Source organism: Nothobranchius furzeri, chromosome 3 (assembly GCF_043380555.1).
Source record: "Nothobranchius furzeri strain GRZ-AD chromosome 3, NfurGRZ-RIMD1, whole genome shotgun sequence".
Lineage (NCBI taxonomy): Eukaryota > Metazoa > Chordata > Actinopteri > Cyprinodontiformes > Nothobranchiidae > Nothobranchius > Nothobranchius furzeri.
In genome coordinates this window covers 36747883-36763516 of record NC_091743.1, presented here as the reverse complement: position 1 = coordinate 36763516, position 15634 = coordinate 36747883, and positions in this window count along the sequence as shown.

The following is a 15634-nucleotide window of genomic DNA, read 5'->3' as shown; positions in this document are numbered from 1 at the left end:
CGTCTTGCTTGGGCCTCTTTCCTGGAGGCGCTCAGTCAGACCCAGTGTTGACATGTGGCAAGACGCTCCTCGGGGCGCGTCTTAATTGGGCTTCTCTCCTGGAGGCCCTCAGTCAGACCCAGTGTTGACATGTGGCAAGACGCTCCTCGGGGCGCGTCTTGATTGGGCTTCTCTCCTGGAGTCCCTCAGTCAGACCCATTGTTGACATGTGGCAAGACGCTCCTCGGGGCGCGTCTTGCTTGGGCCTCTCTCCTGGAGGCGCTCAGTCAGACCGAGTGCTGACATAAGGCAAGACGCTCCTCGGGGCGCGTCTTGCTGGGGACTCTCTCCTGGAGGCGCTCAGTCAGACCCAGTGTTGACATGTGGCAGGACGCTCCTCGGGGCGCGTCTTGCTTGGGCCTCTTTCCTGGAGGCGCTCAGTCAGACCCAGTGTTGACATGTGGCAAGACGCTCCTCGGGGCGCATCTTGCTGGGGACTCTCTCCTGGAGGCGCTCAGTCAGACCCAGTGTTGACATGTGGCAAGACGCTCCTCGGGGCGCGTCTTGCTTGGGCCTCTCTCCTGGAGGCGCTCAGTCAGAACCAGAGGTGACATGTGGCAAGACGCTCCTCGGGGCACGTATTGCTTGGGCCTCTCTCCTGGAGGCCCTCTGTCAGACCCAGTGTTGACATGTGGCAAGACGCTCCTCGGGGCGCGTCTTGCTTGGGCCTCTCTCCTGGAGGCCCTCAATACGACCCAGTGTTGACACGTGGCAAGACGCTCCTCGGGGCGCGTCTTGCTTGGCCCTCTCTCCTGGAGGCGCTCAGTCAGACCGAGTAGTGACATGTGGCATGACGCTCCTCGGGGCACGTCTTGCTTGGGCCTCTCTCCTGGAGGCGCTCAGTCAGACCCAGTGGTGACATGTGGCAAGACGCTCCTCGGGGCGCGTCTTGCTTGGGCCTCTCTCCTGGAGGCGCTCAGTCAGAACCAGAGATGACATGTGGCAAGACGCTCCTCGGGGCACGTATTGCTTGGGCCTCTCTCCTGGAGGCCCTCTGTCAGACCCAGTGTTGACATGTGGCAAGACGCTCCTCGGGGCGCGTCTTGCTTGGGCCTCTCTCCTGGAGGCCCTCAATCAGACCCAGTGTTGACACGTGGCAAGACGCTCCTCGGGGCGCGTCTTGCTTGGCCCTCTCTCCTGGAGGCGCTCAGTCAGACCGAGTGCTGACATGTGGCAAGACGCTCCTCGGGGCACGTATTGCTTGGGCTTTTCTCCTGGAGGCGCTCAGTCAGACCCATTGTTGACATGTGGCAAGACGCTCCTCGGGGCGCGTCTTGCTTGGGCCTCTCTCCTGGAGGCCCTCAGTCAGACCGAGTGCTGACATAAGGCAAGACGCTCCTCGGGGCGCGTCTTGCTGGGGACTCTGTCCTGGAGGCGCTCAGTCAGACCCAGTGTTGACATGTGGCAAGACGCTCCTCGGGGCGTTTCTTACTTGGGCCTCTCGCCTGGAGGTGCTCAGTCAGACCCAGTGTTGACATGTGGCAAGACGCTCCTCGGGGCGTGTCTTGCTTGGGCCTCTCTCCTGGAGGCGCTCAGTCAGACCCAGTGTTGAAATGTGGCAAGTCGCTCCTCGGGGCGCGTCTTGCTTGGGCCTCTCTCCTGGAGGCGCTCAGTCAGAACCAGAGGTGAAATGTGGCAAGACGCTCCTCGGGGCGCGTCTTGCTAGGGCCTCTCTCCTGGAGGCCCTCCGTCAGACCCAGTGTTGACATGTGGCAAGACGCTCCTCCGGGCACGTCTTGCTTGGGCCTCTCTCCTGGAGGCGCTCAGTCAGACCCAGTGTTGACATATGGCAAGACGCTCCTCGGGGCGCGTCTTGATTGGGCTTCTCTCCTGGAGGCCCTCAGTCAGACCCAGTGTTGACATGTGGCAGGACGCTCCTCGGGGCGCGTCTTGCTTGGGCCTCTTTCCTGGAGGCGCTCAGTCAGACCGAGTGCTGACATAAGGCAAGACGCTCCTCGGGGCGCGTCTTGCTGGGGACTCTCTCCTGGAGGCGCTCAGTCAGACCCAGTGCTGACATGTGGCAAGACGCTCCTCGGGGCGCTTCTTGCTTGGGCTTCTCTCATGGAGGCACTCAGTCAGACCCAGTGTTGACACGTGGCAAGACGCTCCTCGGGGCTCATCTTGCTTGGGCCTCTCTCCTGGAGGCGCTCAGTCAGACCCAGTGGTGACACGTGGCAAGACGCTCCTCGGGGCGCGTCTTGCTTGGGCCTCTCTCCTGGATGCGCTCAGTCAGACCAAGTTCTGACATGTGGCAAGAAGCTCCTCGGGGCGCGTCTTGCTTGGGCTTCTCTCCTGGAGGCCCTCAGTAAGACCCATTGTTGACATTTGGCAAGACGCTCCTCGGGGCGCGTCTTGCTTGGGCTTCTGTCCTGGAGGCCCTCTGTCAGACCCATTGTTGACATGTGGCAAGACGCTCCTCGGGGCGCGTCTTGCTTGGGCCTCTCTCCTGGAGGCGCTCAGTCAGACTGAGTAGTGACATGTGGCCTGACGCTCCTCGGGGCGTGTCTTGCTTGGGCCTCTCTCCTGGAGGCGCTCAGTCAGACCCAGTGGTGACATGTGGCAAGACACTCCTCGGGGCGCGTCTTGCTTGGGCCTCTCTCCTGGAGGCCCTTGTCAGACCCAGTGTTGACATGTGTCAAGACGCTCCTCGAGGCGCATCTTGCTTGGGCTTCTCTCCTGGAGGCCCTCAGTCAGACCCATTGTTGACATGTGGCAAGACGCTCCTCGGGGCGCGTCTTGCTTGGGCCTCTCTCCTGGAGGCGCACAGTCAGACCGAGTGCTAACATGTGGCAAGACGCTCCTCGGGGCGCGTCTTGCTTGGGCCTCTCTCCTGGAGGCGGTCAGTCAGACCCAGTGGTGACATATGGCAAGACGCTCCTCGGGGCGCGTATTGCTTGGGCCTCTCTCCTGGAGGCCCTCTGTCAGACCCAGTGTTGACATGTGGCAGGACAGTCCTCGGGCCGCGTCTTGCTTGGGCTTCTCTCATGGAGGCCGTCAGTCAGACCCAGTGTTGACAAGTGTCAAGACGCTCCTCGGGGCGCGTCTTGCTTGGGCCTCTCTCCTGGAGGCGCTCAGTCAGACCCATTGGTGACATGTGGCAAGACGCTCCTCGGGGCGCGTCTTGCTTGGGCCTCTCTCCTGGAGGCCCTCAGTCAGACCGAGTGCTGACATAAGGCAAGACGCTCCTCGGGGCGCGTCTTGCTGGGGACTCTGTCCTGGAGGCGCTCAGTCAGACCCAGTGTTGACATGTGGCAAGACGCTCCTCGGGGCGTTTCTTACTTGGGCCTCTCGCCTGGAGGTGCTCAGTCAGACCCAGTGTTGACATGTGGCAAGACGCTCCTCGGGGCGTGTCTTGCTTGGGCCTCTCTCCTGGAGGCGCTCAGTCAGACCCAGTGTTGAAATGTGGCAAGTCGCTCCTCGGGGCGCGTCTTGCTTGGGCCTCTCTCCTGGAGGCGCTCAGTCAGAACCAGAGGTGAAATGTGGCAAGACGCTCCTCGGGGCGCGTCTTGCTAGGGCCTCTCTCCTGGAGGCCCTCCGTCAGACCCAGTGTTGACATGTGGCAAGACGCTCCTCCGGGCACGTCTTGCTTGGGCCTCTCTCCTGGAGGCGCTCAGTCAGACCCAGTGTTGACATATGGCAAGACGCTCCTCGGGGCGCGTCTTGATTGGGCTTCTCTCCTGGAGGCCCTCAGTCAGACCCAGTGTTGACATGTGGCAGGACGCTCCTCGGGGCGCGTCTTGCTTGGGCCTCTTTCCTGGAGGCGCTCAGTCAGACCGAGTGCTGACATAAGGCAAGACGCTCCTCGGGGCGCGTCTTGCTGGGGACTCTCTCCTGGAGGCGCTCAGTCAGACCCAGTGCTGACATGTGGCAAGACGCTCCTCGGGGCGCTTCTTGCTTGGGCTTCTCTCATGGAGGCACTCAGTCAGACCCAGTGTTGACACGTGGCAAGACGCTCCTCGGGGCTCATCTTGCTTGGGCCTCTCTCCTGGAGGCGCTCAGTCAGACCCAGTGGTGACACGTGGCAAGACGCTCCTCGGGGCGCGTCTTGCTTGGGCCTCTCTCCTGGATGCGCTCAGTCAGACCAAGTTCTGACATGTGGCAAGAAGCTCCTCGGGGCGCGTCTTGCTTGGGCTTCTCTCCTGGAGGCCCTCAGTAAGACCCATTGTTGACATTTGGCAAGACGCTCCTCGGGGCGCGTCTTGCTTGGGCTTCTGTCCTGGAGGCCCTCTGTCAGACCCATTGTTGACATGTGGCAAGACGCTCCTCGGGGCGCGTCTTGCTTGGGCCTCTCTCCTGGAGGCGCTCAGTCAGACTGAGTAGTGACATGTGGCCTGACGCTCCTCGGGGCGTGTCTTGCTTGGGCCTCTCTCCTGGAGGCGCTCAGTCAGACCCAGTGGTGACATGTGGCAAGACACTCCTCGGGGCGCGTCTTGCTTGGGCCTCTCTCCTGGAGGCGCTCAGTCAGACCGAGTGCTGACATGTGGCAAGACGCTCCTCGGGGCACGTATTGCTTGGGCTTTTCTCCTGGAGGCGCTCAGTCAGACCCATTGTTGACATGTGGCAAGACGCTCCTCGGGGCGCGTCTTGCTTGGGCCTCTCTCCTGGAGGCCCTCAGTCAGACCGAGTGCTGACATAAGGCAAGACGCTCCTCGGGGCGCGTCTTGCTGGGGACTCTGTCCTGGAGGCGCTCAGTCAGACCCAGTGTTGACATGTGGCAAGACGCTCCTCGGGGCGTTTCTTACTTGGGCCTCTCGCCTGGAGGTGCTCAGTCAGACCCAGTGTTGACATGTGGCAAGACGCTCCTCGGGGCGTGTCTTGCTTGGGCCTCTCTCCTGGAGGCGCTCAGTCAGACCCAGTGTTGAAATGTGGCAAGTCGCTCCTCGGGGCGCGTCTTGCTTGGGCCTCTCTCCTGGAGGCGCTCAGTCAGAACCAGAGGTGAAATGTGGCAAGACGCTCCTCGGGGCGCGTCTTGCTAGGGCCTCTCTCCTGGAGGCCCTCCGTCAGACCCAGTGTTGACATGTGGCAAGACGCTCCTCCGGGCACGTCTTGCTTGGGCCTCTCTCCTGGAGGCGCTCAGTCAGACCCAGTGTTGACATATGGCAAGACGCTCCTCGGGGCGCGTCTTGATTGGGCTTCTCTCCTGGAGGCCCTCAGTCAGACCCAGTGTTGACATGTGGCAGGACGCTCCTCGGGGCGCGTCTTGCTTGGGCCTCTTTCCTGGAGGCGCTCAGTCAGACCGAGTGCTGACATAAGGCAAGACGCTCCTCGGGGCGCGTCTTGCTGGGGACTCTCTCCTGGAGGCGCTCAGTCAGACCCAGTGCTGACATGTGGCAAGACGCTCCTCGGGGCGCTTCTTGCTTGGGCTTCTCTCATGGAGGCACTCAGTCAGACCCAGTGTTGACACGTGGCAAGACGCTCCTCGGGGCTCATCTTGCTTGGGCCTCTCTCCTGGAGGCGCTCAGTCAGACCCAGTGGTGACACGTGGCAAGACGCTCCTCGGGGCGCGTCTTGCTTGGGCCTCTCTCCTGGATGCGCTCAGTCAGACCAAGTTCTGACATGTGGCAAGAAGCTCCTCGGGGCGCGTCTTGCTTGGGCTTCTCTCCTGGAGGCCCTCAGTAAGACCCATTGTTGACATTTGGCAAGACGCTCCTCGGGGCGCGTCTTGCTTGGGCTTCTGTCCTGGAGGCCCTCTGTCAGACCCATTGTTGACATGTGGCAAGACGCTCCTCGGGGCGCGTCTTGCTTGGGCCTCTCTCCTGGAGGCGCTCAGTCAGACTGAGTAGTGACATGTGGCCTGACGCTCCTCGGGGCGTGTCTTGCTTGGGCCTCTCTCCTGGAGGCGCTCAGTCAGACCCAGTGGTGACATGTGGCAAGACACTCCTCGGGGCGCGTCTTGCTTGGGCCTCTCTCCTGGAGGCCCTTGTCAGACCCAGTGTTGACATGTGTCAAGACGCTCCTCGAGGCGCATCTTGCTTGGGCTTCTCTCCTGGAGGCCCTCAGTCAGACCCATTGTTGACATGTGGCAAGACGCTCCTCGGGGCGCGTCTTGCTTGGGCCTCTCTCCTGGAGGCGCACAGTCAGACCGAGTGCTAACATGTGGCAAGACGCTCCTCGGGGCGCGTCTTGCTTGGGCCTCTCTCCTGGAGGCGGTCAGTCAGACCCAGTGGTGACATATGGCAAGACGCTCCTCGGGGCGCGTATTGCTTGGGCCTCTCTCCTGGAGGCCCTCTGTCAGACCCAGTGTTGACATGTGGCAGGACAGTCCTCGGGCCGCGTCTTGCTTGGGCTTCTCTCATGGAGGCCGTCAGTCAGACCCAGTGTTGACAAGTGTCAAGACGCTCCTCGGGGCGCGTCTTGCTTGGGCCTCTCTCCTGGAGGCGCTCAGTCAGACCCATTGGTGACATGTGGCAAGACGCTCCTCGGGGCGCGTCTTGCTTGGGCCTCTCTCCTGGAGGCCCTCAGTCAGACCGAGTGCTGACATAAGGCAAGACGCTCCTCGGGGCGCGTCTTGCTGGGGACTCTGTCCTGGAGGCGCTCAGTCAGACCCAGTGTTGACATGTGGCAAGACGCTCCTCGGGGCGTTTCTTACTTGGGCCTCTCGCCTGGAGGTGCTCAGTCAGACCCAGTGTTGACATGTGGCAAGACGCTCCTCGGGGCGTGTCTTGCTTGGGCCTCTCTCCTGGAGGCGCTCAGTCAGACCCAGTGTTGAAATGTGGCAAGTCGCTCCTCGGGGCGCGTCTTGCTTGGGCCTCTCTCCTGGAGGCGCTCAGTCAGAACCAGAGGTGAAATGTGGCAAGACGCTCCTCGGGGCGCGTCTTGCTAGGGCCTCTCTCCTGGAGGCCCTCCGTCAGACCCAGTGTTGACATGTGGCAAGACGCTCCTCCGGGCACGTCTTGCTTGGGCCTCTCTCCTGGAGGCGCTCAGTCAGACCCAGTGTTGACATATGGCAAGACGCTCCTCGGGGCGCGTCTTGATTGGGCTTCTCTCCTGGAGGCCCTCAGTCAGACCCAGTGTTGACATGTGGCAGGACGCTCCTCGGGGCGCGTCTTGCTTGGGCCTCTTTCCTGGAGGCGCTCAGTCAGACCGAGTGCTGACATAAGGCAAGACGCTCCTCGGGGCGCGTCTTGCTGGGGACTCTCTCCTGGAGGCGCTCAGTCAGACCCAGTGCTGACATGTGGCAAGACGCTCCTCGGGGCGCTTCTTGCTTGGGCTTCTCTCATGGAGGCACTCAGTCAGACCCAGTGTTGACACGTGGCAAGACGCTCCTCGGGGCTCATCTTGCTTGGGCCTCTCTCCTGGAGGCGCTCAGTCAGACCCAGTGGTGACACGTGGCAAGACGCTCCTCGGGGCGCGTCTTGCTTGGGCCTCTCTCCTGGATGCGCTCAGTCAGACCAAGTTCTGACATGTGGCAAGAAGCTCCTCGGGGCGCGTCTTGCTTGGGCTTCTCTCCTGGAGGCCCTCAGTAAGACCCATTGTTGACATTTGGCAAGACGCTCCTCGGGGCGCGTCTTGCTTGGGCTTCTGTCCTGGAGGCCCTCTGTCAGACCCATTGTTGACATGTGGCAAGACGCTCCTCGGGGCGCGTCTTGCTTGGGCCTCTCTCCTGGAGGCGCTCAGTCAGACTGAGTAGTGACATGTGGCCTGACGCTCCTCGGGGCGTGTCTTGCTTGGGCCTCTCTCCTGGAGGCGCTCAGTCAGACCCAGTGGTGACATGTGGCAAGACACTCCTCGGGGCGCGTCTTGCTTGGGCCTCTCTCCTGGAGGCCCTTGTCAGACCCAGTGTTGACATGTGTCAAGACGCTCCTCGAGGCGCATCTTGCTTGGGCTTCTCTCCTGGAGGCCCTCAGTCAGACCCATTGTTGACATGTGGCAAGACGCTCCTCGGGGCGCGTCTTGCTTGGGCCTCTCTCCTGGAGGCGCACAGTCAGACCGAGTGCTAACATGTGGCAAGACGCTCCTCGGGGCGCGTCTTGCTTGGGCCTCTCTCCTGGAGGCGGTCAGTCAGACCCAGTGGTGACATATGGCAAGACGCTCCTCGGGGCGCGTATTGCTTGGGCCTCTCTCCTGGAGGCCCTCTGTCAGACCCAGTGTTGACATGTGGCAGGACAGTCCTCGGGCCGCGTCTTGCTTGGGCTTCTCTCATGGAGGCCGTCAGTCAGACCCAGTGTTGACAAGTGTCAAGACGCTCCTCGGGGCGCGTCTTGCTTGGGCCTCTCTCCTGGAGGCGCTCAGTCAGACCCATTGGTGACATGTGGCAAGACGCTCCTTGGGGCGCGTCTTGCTTGGGCCTCTCTCCTGGAGGCTCTCAGTCAGACCCAGTGGTGACATGTGGCAAGACGCTCCTCGGGGCGCGTCTTGCTTGGGCCTCTCTCCTGGAGGCGCTCAGTCACACCGAGTGCTGACATGTGGCTAGACGCTCCTCGGGGCATGTATTTCTTGGGCCTCTCTCCTGGAGGCCCTCTGTCAGACCCAGTGTTGACATGTGGCAAGACGCTCCTCGGGGCGCGTCTTGCTTGGACCTCTCTCCTGGAGGCCCTCAATCAGACCCAGTGTTGACACGTGGCAAGACGCTCCTCGGGGCGCGTCTTGCTTGGGCCTCTCTCCTAGAGGCGCTCAGTCAGACCGAGTAGTGACATGTGGCATGACGCTCCTCGGGGCGCGTCTTGCTTGGGCCTCTCTTCTGGAGGCGCTCAGTCAGAACCAGAGGTGACATGTGGCAAGACGCTCCTCGGGGCGCGTCTTGCTTGGGCCTCTCTCCTGGAGGCGCTCAGTCAGACCCAGTGTTGACATGTGGCAAGACGCTCCTCGGGGCGCGTCTTGATAGGGCTTCTCTCCTGGAGGCCCTCAGTCAGACCCAGTGTTGACATGTGGCAAGACGCTCCTCGGGGCGCCTCTTGATTGGGCTTCTCTCCTGGAGTCCCTCAGTCAGACCCATTGTTGACATGTGGCAAGACGCTCCTCGGGGCGCGTCTTGCTTGGGCCTCTCTCCTGGAGGCGCTTAGTCAGACCGAGTGCTGACATAAGGCAAGACGCTCCTCGGGGCGCGTCTTGCTGGGGACTCTCTCCTGGAGGCGCTCAGTCAGACCCAGTGTTGACATGTGGCAAGACGCTCCTCGGGGTGCGTCTTGCTTGGGCCTCTCTCCTGGAGGCGCTCAGTCAGACCCAGTGTTGACATGTGGCAAGACGCTCCTCGGGGTGCGTCTTGCTGGGGACTCTCTCCTGGAGGCGCTCAGTCAGACCCAGTGTTGACATGTGGCAAGACGCTCCTCGGGGCGCGTCTTGCTTGGGCCTCTCTCCTGGAGGCGCTCAGTCAGAACCAGAGGTGACATGTGGCAAGACGCTCCTCGGGGCACGTATTGCTTGGGCCTCTCTCCTGGAGGCCCTCTGTCAGACCCAGTGTTGACATGAGGCAAGACACTCCTCGGGGCGCGTCTTGCTTGGGCCTCTCTCCTGGAGGCGCTCAGTCAGACCCAGTGTTGACATGTGGCAAGACGCTCCTCGGGGCGCGTCTTGATTGGGCTTCTCTCCTGGAGTCCCTCAGTCAGACCCATTGTTGACATGTGGCAAGACGCTCCTCGGGGCGCGTCTTGCTTGGGCCTCTCTCCTGGAGGCGCTCAGTCAGACCGAGTGCTGACATAAGGCAAGACGCTCCTCGGGGCGCGTCTTGCTGGGGACTCTCTCCTGGAGGCGCTCAGTCAGACCCAGTGTTGACATGTGGCAGGACGCTCCTCGGGGCGAGTCTTGCTTGGGCCTCTCTCCTGGAGGCGCTCAGTCAGACCCAGTGTTGACATGTGGCAAGACGCTCCTCGGGGCGCATCTTGCTGGGGACTCTCTCCTGGAGGCGCTCAGTCAGACCCAGTGTTGACATGTGGCAAGACGCTCCTCGGGGCGCGTCTTGCTTGGGCCTCTCTCCTGGAGGCGCTCAGTCAGAACCAGAGGTGACATGTGGCAAGACGCTCCTCGGGGCACGTATTGCTTGGGCCTATCTCCTGGAGGCCCTCTGTCAGACCCAGTGTTGACATGTGGCAAGACGCTCCTCGGGGCGCGTCTTGCTTGGGCCTCTCTCCTGGAGGCCCTCAATACGACCCAGTGTTGACACGTGGCAAGACGCTCCTCGGGGCGCGTCTTGCTTGGCCCTCTCTCCTGGAGGCGCTCAGTCAGACCGAGTAGTGACATGTGGCATGACGCTCCTCGGGGCACGTCTTGCTTGGGCCTCTCTCCTGGAGGCGCTCAGTCAGACCCAGTGGTGACATGTGGCAAGACACTCCTCGGGGCACGTCTTGCTTGGGCCTCTCTCCCGGAGGCCCTCTGTTAGACCCAGTGTTGTCATATGTCAAGACGCTCCTCGGGGCGCGTCTTGCTTGGGCCTCTCTCCTGGAGGCGCTCAGTCAGACCGAGTGCTGACATGTGGCAAGACGCTCCTCGGGGCGCGTATTGCTTGGGCTTTTCTCCTGGAGGCGCTCAGTCAGACCCATTGTTGACATGTGGCAAGACGCTCCTCGGGGCGCGTCTTGCTTGGGCCTCTCTCCTGGAGGCCCTCTGTCAGACCCAGTGTTGACATGTGGCAAGACGCTCCTCGGGGCGCGTCTTGCTTGGGCCTCTCTCCTGGAGGCCCTCAATCAGACCCAGTGTTGACACGTGGCAAGACACTCCTCGGGGCGTGTCTTGCTTGGGCCTCTCTCCTGGAGGCGCTCAGTCAGACCCAGTGTTGACATGTGGCAAGACGCTCCTCGGGGCACGTCTTGCTTGGGCCTCTCTCCTGGAGGCGCTCAGTCAGAACCAGAGGTGACATGTGGCAAGACGCTCCTCGGGGCGCGTCTTGCTTGGGCCTCTCTCCTGGAGGCGCTCAGTCAGACCCAGTGTTGACATGTGGCAAGACGCTCCTCGGGGCGCATCTTGATTGGGCTTCTCTCCTGGAGGCCCTCAGTCAGACCCAGTGTTGACATGTGGCAAGACGCTCCTCAGGGCGCGTCTTGATTGGGCTTCTCTCCTGGAGTCCCTCAGTCAGACCCATTTTTGACATGTGGCAAGACGCTCCTCAGGGCGCGTCTTGCTTGGGCCTCTCTCCTGGAGGCGCTCAGTCAGACCGAGTGCTGAAATAAGGCAAGACGCTCCTCGGGGCGCGTCTTGCTGGGGACTCTCTCCTGGAGGCGCTCAGTCAGACCCAGTGTTGACATGTGGCAAGACACTCCTCGGGGCACGTCTTGCTTGGGCCTCTCTCCTGGAGGCCCTCTGTCAGACCCAGTGTTGACATGTGGCAAGACGCTTCTAGGGGCGCGTCTTGCTTGGGCCTCTCTCCTGGAGGCGCTCAGTCAGACCCAGTGTTGACATGTGGCAAGACACTCCTCGGGGCGCGTCTTGCTTGGGCTTTTCTCCAGGAGGCGCTCAGTCAGACCCATTGTTGACATGTGGCAAGACGCTCCTCGGGGCGCGTCTTGCTTGGGCCTCTCTCCTGGAGGCCCTCTGTCAGACCCAGTGTTGACATGTGGCAAGACGCTCCTCGGGGCGCGTCTTGCTTGGGCCTCTCTCCTGGAGGCCCTCAATAAGACCCAGTGTTGACACGTGGCAAGACACTCCTCGGGGCGTGTCTTGCTTGGGCCTCTCTCCTGGAGGCGCTCAGTCAGACCCAGTGTTGACATGTGGCAAGACGCTCCTCGAGGCGCGTCTTGCTTGGGCCTCTCTCCTGGAGGCGCTCAGTCAGAACCAGAGGTGACATGTGGCAAGACGCTCCTCGGGGCGCGTCTTGCTTGGGCCTCTCTCCTGGAGGCGCTCAGTCAGACCCAGTGTTGACATGTGGCAAGACGCTCCTCGGGGCGCGTCTTGATTGGGCTTCTCTCCTGGAGGCCCTCAGTCAGACCCAGTGTTGACATGTGGCAAGACGCTCCTCGGGGCGCGTCTTGATTGGGCTTCTCTCCTGGAGTCCCTCAGTCAGACCCATTGTTGACATGTGGCAAGACGCTCCTCGGGGCGCGTCTTGCTTTGGCCTCTCTCCTGGAGGCGCTCAGTCAGACCGAGTGCTGACAAAAGGCAAGACGCTCCTCGGGGCGCGTCTTGCTGGGGACTCTCTCCTGGAGGCGCTCAGTCAGACCCAGTGTTGACATGTGGCAAGATGCTCCTCGGGGCGCGTCTTGCTTGGGCCTCTCTCCTGGAGGCGCTCAGTCAAACCCAGTGTTGACATGTGGCAAGACGCTCCTCGGGGCACGTCTTGCTTGGGCTTCTCTCCTGGAGGCCCTCAGTCAGACCCATTGTTGACATGTGGCAAGACGCTCCTCGGGGTGCGTCTTGCTTGGGCCTCTCTCCTGGAGGCGCTCAGTCAGACCGAGTAGTGACATGTGGCAAGATGCTCCTCGGGGCGCGTCTTGCTTGGGCCTCTCTCCTGGAGGTGCTCAGTCAGACCGAGTGCTGACATGTGGCAAGACGCTCCTCGGGGCGCATCTTGCTTGGGCCTCTCTCCTGGAGGCGCTCAGTCAGACCCAGTGTTGACATGTGGCAAGACGCTCCTAGGGGCGCGTCTTGCTTGGGCCTCTCTCCTGGAGGCGCTCAGTCAGACCGAGTGCTGACATGTGGCAAGACGCTCCTCGGGGCGCGTCTTGCTTGGGCCTCTCTCCTGGAGGCGCTCAGTCAGACCGAGTGCTGACATGTGGCAAGACGCTCCTCGGGGCGCGTCTTGCTTGGGCCTCTCTCCTGGAGGCGCTCAGTCAGACCCAGTGGTGACATATGGCAAGACACTCCTCGGGACACGTCTTGCTTGGGCCTCTCTCCTGGAGGCCCTCTGTCAGACCCTGTGTTCACATGTGGCAAGACACTCCTCGGGGCGCATCTTGCTTGGGCCTCTCTCCAGGAGGCCCGCTGTCAGACGCAGTGTTTACATGTGGCAAGACGCTCCTAGGGGCGTATCTTGCTTGGGCCTCTCTCCTGGAGGCGCTCAGTCAGACCGAGTGCTGACATGTGGCAAGACGCACCTCGGGGCCCGTCTTGCTTGGGCCTCTCTCCTGGAGGCGCTCAGTCAGACCCAGTGGTGACATATGGCAAGACGCTCCTCGGGGCGCGTGTTGCTTGGGCCTCTCTCCTGGAGGCCCTCTGTCAGACCCAGTGTTGACATGTGGCAAGACACTCCTTGGGGCGCGTCTTGCTTGGGCCTCTCTCCTGGAGGCGCTCAGTCAGACCCAGTGTTGACATGTGGCAAGACACTCCTAGGGGCGCGTCTTGCTTGGGCCTCTCTCCTGGAGGCGCTCAGTCAGACCCAGTGGTGACATATGGCAAGACGCTCCTCGGGGCGCGTCTTGCTTGGGCCTCTCTCCTGGAGGCCCTCTGTCAGACCCAGTGTTGACATGTGGCAGGACACTCCTTGGGGCGCGTCTTGCTTGGGCTTCTCTCATGGAGGCCCTCAGTCAGACCGAGTGCTGACATGTGGCAAGACGCTCCTCGGGGCCCGTCTTGCTTGGGCCTCTCTCCTGGAGGCGCTCAGTCAGACCCAGTGGTGACATATGGCAAGACGCTCCTCGGGGCGCGTGTTGCTTGGGCCTCTCTCCTGGAGGCCCTCTGTCAGACCCAGTGTTGACATGTGGCAAGACACTCCTTGGGGCGCGTCTTGCTTGGGCCTCTCTCCTGGAGGCGCTCAGTCAGACCCAGTGTTGACATGTGGCAAGACACTCCTAGGGGCGCGTCTTGCTTGGGCCTCTCTCCTGGAGGCGCTCAGTCAGACCCAGTGGTGACATATGGCAAGACGCTCCTCGGGGCGCGTCTTGCTTGGGCCTCTCTCCTGGAGGCCCTCTGTCAGACCCAGTGTTGACATGTGGCAGGACACTCCTTGGGGCGCGTCTTGCTTGGGCTTCTCTCATGGAGGCCCTCAGTCAGACCCAGTGTTGACAAGTGTCAAGACGCTCCTCATGGCGCGTCTTGCTTGGGCCTCTCTCCTGGAGGCGCTCAGTCAGACCCATTGGTGACAGGTGGCAAGATGCTCCTTGGGGCGCGTCTTGCTTGGGCCTCTCTCCTGGAGGCGCTCAGTCACACCGAGTGCTGACATGTGGCTAGACGCTCCTCGGGGCACGTATTGCTTGGGCCTCTCTCCTGGAGGCCCTCTGTCAGACCCAGTGTTGACATGTGGCAAGACGCTCCTCGGGGCGCGTCTTGCTTGGGCCTCTCTCCTGGAGGCCCTCAATCAGACCCAGTGTTGACACGTGGCAAGACGCTCCTCGGGGCGCGTCTTGCTTGGGCCTCTCTCCTGGAGGCGCTCAGTCAGACCGAGTAGTGACATGTGGCATGACGCTCCTCGGGGCGCGTCTTGCTTGGGCCTCTCTCCTGGAGGCGCTCAGTCAGACCCAGTGGTGACATGTGGCAAGACACTCCTCGGGGCACGTCTTGCTTGGGCCTCTCTCCTGGAGGCCCTCTGTCAGACCCAGTGTTGACATGTGGCAAGACGCTTCTAGGGGCGCGTCTTGCTTGGGCCTCTCTCCTGGAGGCGCTCAGTGAGACCCAGTGTTGACATGTGGCAAGACACTCCTCGGGGCGCGTCTTGCTTGGGCCTCTCTCCTGGAGGCGCTCAGTCAGACCCAGTGTTGACATGTGGCAAGACGCTCCTCGGGGCGCGTCTTGATTGGGCTTCTCTCCTGGAGTCCCTCAGTCAGACCCATTGTTGACATGTGGCAAGACGCTCCTCGGGGCGCGTCTTGCTTGGGCCTCTCTCCTGGAGGCGCTCAGTCAGACCGAGTGCTGACATAAGGCAAGACGCTCCTCGGGGCGCGTCTTGCTGGGGACTCTCTCCTGGAGTCGCTCAGTCAGACCCAGTGTTGACATGTGGCAAGACGCTCCTCGGGGCGCGTCTTGCTTGGGCCTCTCTCCTGGAGGCGCTCAGTCAAACCCAGTGTTGACATGTGGCAAGACGCTCCTCGGGGCACGTCTTGCTTGGGCTTCTCTCCTGGAGGCCCTCAGTCAGACCCATTGTTGACATGTGGCAAGACGCTCCTCGGGGTGCGTCTTGCTTGGGCCCCTCTCCTGGAGGCGCTCAGTCAGACCGAGTAGTGACATGTGGCAAGATGCTCCTCGGGGCGCGTCTTGCTTGGGCCTCTCTCCTGGAGGCGCTCAGTCAGACCGAGTGCTGACATGTGGCAAGACGCTCCTCGGGGCGCGTCTTGCTGGGGCTTCTCTCATGGAGGCACTCAGTCAGACCTAGTGTTGACATGTGGCAAGACGCTCCTCGGGGCTCGTCTTGCTTGGGCCTCTCTCCTGGAGGCGCTCAGTCAGACCCAGTGGTGACATGTGGCAAGACGCTCCTCGGGGCGCGTCTTGCTTGGGCATCTCTCCTGGAGGCGCTCAGTCAGACCCAGTGGTGACATATGGCAAGACGCTCCTTCTTTACACGTGTTGCTTGGGCCTCTCTCCTGGAGGCCCTCTGTCAGACCCAGTGTTGACATGTGGCAAGACGCTCCTCGGGGCGCGTCTTGCTTGGGCCTCTCTCCTGGAGGCGTTCAGTCAGACCCAGTGTTGACATGTGGCAAGACGCTCCTAGGGGCGCGTCTTGCTTGGGCCTCTCTCCTGGAGGCGCTCAGTCAGACCGAGTGCTGACATGTGGCAAGACGCTCCTCGGGGCGCGTCT